Source organism: Phoenix dactylifera, chromosome 6 (genome assembly GCF_051530095.1).
Source record: "Phoenix dactylifera cultivar Ajwa chromosome 6, Ajwa_hap1_PhDact_Kaust_v1.1, whole genome shotgun sequence".
NCBI classification, from domain to species: domain Eukaryota; kingdom Viridiplantae; phylum Streptophyta; class Magnoliopsida; order Arecales; family Arecaceae; genus Phoenix; species Phoenix dactylifera.
The window spans coordinates 15,851,645-15,857,194 of NC_143195.1; the positions used below are offsets into that span (position 1 = coordinate 15,851,645).

The 5,550-nt window shown below is 40.9% G+C and overlaps 1 non-coding gene across 1 annotated transcript; it reads left to right on the top strand.

Annotated features, from left to right (window-relative positions):
- Positions 1–2,164: 2,164 nt before the first annotated feature.
- On the top strand, positions 2,165–2,270 carry LOC148703126 (small nucleolar RNA R71). The gene has a single exon (XR_015988412.1). It is a non-coding gene; the product is annotated as a small nucleolar RNA R71 (small nucleolar RNA).
- Positions 2,271–5,550: the final 3,280 nt, after the last annotated feature.

Here is a 5,550-nt window from a genome sequence, read left to right on the forward strand (position 1 = left end):
TTCTCGGGTAGGCTTTGCATCATCTTCGAGATGAATTCGATGCATGCAAACAGAGGGGTCAACCCCTTTCAAATCGGCTACAGACCATCCTATGGCATGTTTATTTTCCTCTAGCACCCTCAAAAGTTTACCCTCCTATTCAGTAGATAAGTTGGCTGCGATAATTATAGGGAGGCTATCTTCTGGTCCTAGAAAGGCATACTTAAGATTTGTTGGAGGTGGCTTTAACTCAAGTTTAGGTGGTGAATCAATGGAAGGACAAAGTGGCGCGCTAGCAATGGGAGGAAGAGGTTCAGGTCGGCTCTTCCAAGGAATGGAACTCACAGGAGATTGATTGTCAAGTAAGATGTTAACTTCTTCTATGGCCTTGTCTATATCAAAGTTGTCAATGTCAAAATGGGCCAGACATGCCTCTAAGGGGTCATCTGCTAAGATATAGAGAAGGGCTTCCTCTACAAGATCATCTATTTCGTCAATTAGGCAACACTCGTCTTCTCTCACATGTTGGTCAGCGGCATGAAATACATTCAATTTAATTTTCATGTTCCCAAATGATATATCCATTGCCCCAGTTCTACAGTTAATACAGGCATTGGCTGTAGCTAAAAAGGGACGACCAAGAATCATAGGAATTTGTTTTTTTATGTTGGGCACATGTTCCATATCAAGGACGATAAAATCTACTGGAAAATAGAATTTGTCTACCTTGACAAGAACATCTTCAATCATCCTCCGTGGTATCTTCACAGATCGATCAGCCAATTGTAAGGACACCGAGGTAGGTTTTAATTCACCTAACCCAAATTTTTCATAGACTGAATAGGGTAGAAGATTCACACTTGCCCCTAGATCTAAAAGTGCTCGATCAATGGAGTTATCTCCTATGACACAGGAAATAGTGGGAGCGCCAGGATCTTTGAATTTTGGAGGGGTGTTGTGTTGGAGAATCGAACTTACCTGTTCAGTAAGTAGGACCTTTTTAGGCACATGTGTCCTAGATTTCTGCTTTTGGGTGCAAAGATCTTTGAGAAATTTGGCATAGGAGGGAACTTGTTTGATGGCATCAAGGAGTGGGAGGTTGATTTTAACTTGTTTGAAGACCTCCATCATCTCTTCTAATGAAGTTCCCTTCTTGCCAAAGGGAGAGGGTGCATTAAGTGCTTCAGGGAATGGAGCCTTTGGAATGTGGGTTGTGGCAGATGGTGGACTAGCTGAAGAAGGTTTTGGGTTTTCATGTGATACATTCTTCTCTTCTTCCTCTCCTTCCTTATTGTTACCCTCCCCAACCTTATTATCTATTATACGTCCACTCCTTAGGGTAGTCAAAGCATTAGCTTGCTCATGATTTAGTCGAGTTTCTTGAGCCACGTATTGTCCCCTAAGATTACTCATTGGTTGACTTGGAAGCTTACCTTCCTCTCGCTTGTTTAATGCATTAGCTAGTTGACCCATTTGGGATTCTAGCTTAGCAATTGATTGCGTGTGAGAGTGCAATAGTTGTGTGTTTGCCTCCAAACCTTGAAGGGCAGTCAACACCTTCTCCTCAAAGGCTGTATTTCTTTGGGTTGGAGGAGGAGGATGCTGAAATTGGGTTGAGGGACGGTAGGGATGAAAATTCTGAGGGTTTTGAAAATTTTGGGAATAGGGTTGGGCTGTGTTTGAAGCTTGCTGCTTCCAAGAAAAGTTTGGATGATTTCGCCATCTCGGGTTATATGTATTGGAAAATGGGTCATTTCCCGGTCTAGGCTGTGTTTGAGCAGCATTGATGTGTTCTTGCACGAGTTCGGAGAATTGGGGCGCTGAAGGGCACTCATGAATAGGGTGGGATGGACTAGAACAAATAGTACACACTTGTGCTTGGGAAGAGTTCATGTAATGCCCACCTATCATCAGTTGGTCAATCTTATGGGACAATGCATCTACCTTGCTAGACAGGTCCATAGAATGACTTATTTCACAAATGGTCCCTTTTCTTTGAGAACTCGGGGGTGCTTGACGAGAACATGAAGCATGGTGGAGGGAGTTTTCATTAAGATTTTCAAATAATTGCCATGCTTCATGCTCATTTTGCAGCATAAAAGTGCCCCCGCATGCAGCATCGATCATCTGACGATTTCGTTCTGTCAATCCGTCATAGAAACATTGCACTAGCTGCCACTTAGGTATTTGATGATGAGGGCATTTACGGATTAGGTCTCGAAATCTCTCCCAAGTTTCATGAAATTCTTCTCCCTCAGTTTGGGAGAAGCTTGTAATGGCACGTCTAAACTGGTTCGTTCTTCCTTTGGGAAAGTATTTTTTAAGAAATTCTTGTTGCATTTGATCCCAAGAACGAATCGAGTTGGCTTCTAAAGAATTCAACCATTGCTTGGCTCTATCTTTAAGGGAGAAGGGGACTAATCTAAGTTTCATAGCATCATCAGTGAAATTCTGAATCTTGACAGTGGTGCAAATCTCAAGGAATTCATCTAGGTGTTTATATGGATCTTCATTGGTGAGCCCATAAAAAGATGGAAGCATTTGGATCACACTAGACTTTATTTCATATTGTACAGCTGCTACGTCAGGTAATCGAATGCAAGATGGGGAAGTGTAAATAGTGGGAGTAAAGTATTCCCTCAGGAGTTTGGGTTGTTCTTCAGCCATCTTAAGAGGTGGGGATGATCCTAATGTTTTGATCTTAGCTCGAATGTTCCTAAGGGTTCGTTCTATTTCAGGGTCAAAAGGTAATAGGTTTTGTACTCTAGAACGACTACCGTGCATACACTAGTACTCGATTAATCAAGCATGCAATAAAAGAGAAAAGCATATCAATCCTAGTCTTTGTCCTAAAATCACTAGACAGCTCCTAACTGGTTTGAAGAGGGCACCTAAGCCTCCAATCCGGTCTAATGAACTGAGTTGACCAGGTAAGCTCCCAGGTAAGTGGAGGGGTCACGATGCGTCGCAAAGGTCCCACTTAAAACCCACTTGCCTCGAACAGATGAACTGTCTCCCTTATAGGGACAATGCTTGCCTAGACATCAACTAAGACACAGAGTGAAATTGGTACAACCTTCGGTGATCTTCGTCCTATTGAGCTCGAATGTCCCTAGGGGCCAACGTCTAATTGATTTTAATTAAAGATGACACTATGTGAGATTGAGTTCACCTAAGTTGGGCAATAGTCCGGTGATGAAATCCGGCTCTTATCTTGTTGGGGTGATTGCCCTTACTATGTGCAAATTGATTTGTGTATGTGTATCAAGCATGCATTCACAATTTTGCTATAATTAAAATCAAACAATCACCACAAAATTTCAAACCAATAATTAATTTAAATAAGAAAAGTTTAGAGGTTACCAAAGGGAATTTCCCCAGCAATTTAATTTTTTTTTTTAAGGCAAACCTCTACAGCATTGCTTTTCCAGCAGTTCTTCTTTTGATCATCCCAGATTTTTTTCCTCGATTCCTGATCAAATAATATATATAAAAAAATAAATAAAAATTAGTAAGGGAGAAAAAGAAGATAAGAAAAGTAACAATAATAGAAATTTTTTTTAAAGAATTTTTTTTAATTTTTAAATAATTTTTTTTTTAATAAGAAAAATAACTATGCTAGCAATCCCCGGCAACAGTGCCAAAAATTGATCGGTTCTTTCAATTTTGAAAATAAAACCACGCAATAGCACGTATCCTGTAGGATAGTGATTACGGGTGCCGGTCCACAAGGATTGGAGACTAGTTATTTTTCTTTAATAATAAATCAAAAAGAAGAATTTGCTAACTTGATTTAACTAAATTAATCTATGAGTACGAATTAAAATTTTTATCAAAGTAAATAGATATAGGGTTTGGAATCCACAACATAGCATTGCATCAAGGATTGTGTTCTTAATTTTTATCTTTTGGAGAGGCATGCAATTTTGGCTGCAAGCCTTTTAAAATGAAAGCATAAAGAGTGTTAGGAAGATCCATTTTCGGTGTAGCATGAAGTGTCTACCTAAGTATGCTAATCTAGGATGCAGCACGCTTCATCTTCCTAGGCATGGATCATCTTAGACTACTTTAGCAAACATGATTAATAACTAGCATGCTCAAAATTTAAATATCATGAAGAAATATTTCATTGGAAATAAGAATTTAAACAAGCTCCAAAATAATAAAAAACAAGAACTACAATTGCCCTGATACATTGCTAGGGCTTCATCCAGCCCTAGACTAGATGTTTAGCCGAGCATGGCTTCCGGACGACCTCCCATCTTCAAATGAAATTGATCACCTCCCATTATTCCCAAAATATCCAAAACTCTTCTCTTTCCCCCCTCCTTTCTCTCTTTTTTTTTATTTCTTTATCTCTCCCGCTCGGTTTCTTCTTCCTTTTCTTCACCGAAACAGGGGTTCTCCCCTGTTTTCTCCTCCCCGAGCTCCCTTTGCCACCGAATGATGGCCTCCTTTTATAGTGGATGAATGGTGTCAATGGCGTGGCTGGATCTTGGGAGGGATTCATGGAGCGTTTGATTGCAATGGCTGGAAATGAAGCCGGCCGCTGGATCGACGGGAGGTGGAGGGAAGAAGATGAGTGGCCGCGGGATCGATGGGAGGTGCTGATTCGGAGTATCTGGATCTCGGAGAAGCCGAGGACTGAGCTGTAGATGAATGCCGAGCTGGGTTTCTGGCAGTTGGGAGCCGATCACGGCTTGGTGCTAGGGATGAATCCGAATGGAAAGATGTTGCAGGTGTCTGTGCGAATGATGAATTGGAAGCGTTACGATCGGAAGGAGAGGCTTGGGATCCAGTCGCTGGCTGCACCCCGTGGAACTCGTGCTGGAATGGGCTGATGCGGAGCATTTGATTCCCGACGGTTGGAGCGGCTCGTTGATTGCAGCGGAGGAGTGATCGCCGGTGGAGCATCCGAGAATGAAGACGACGCTATGGCTGGATGCGGAAGGTGCCCGGCTGATCTCCCTCTTGGATTTGGCACGCGGATGATGGGGGATCGGGTTGTTGTGAGCGAGGCGGGATCACGGGAAGGTTTGGCAGCGGGAGGAAGCTGAAAAGGATAGGTAACGGGGAGGGGAAAGAAGATAAACAGTGGGATATCGGGAAGAAGAAGAAGATAAACAGTGGATATTCTTTATTAATTTATTTATTATTTGATTTATATATATACATAAATATATATATATTTGTAAAAACACTGTTCATATGAGCAGTGTTTTCACGGGATACTGTTCATATGAACAGTGTTTCCAGTAATTCTTTCCGAAATTATTTTTATTTATTTTATTATTTTATTATTATTATTTATTATTATTATTATTATTTGTTTTAAAATTATAAATTTTATATGAAGGCACGCAAGGCATTGGTTGGGAGTTGACTTTGGGTTTGAGGTGGGTCATGATTGTTGATTTGCTTGAATTTGTTCTCGAGCCCAATGACATTTAATTCTTACTATACCGCTTCAGATTGAACTCAACCAGATCAGACCGTGACTTAATAAAAGGGTTAATCAAATATTTTTCCATATAATTATAACTTTCAATCTAACCAGGACCAAAGCTCATT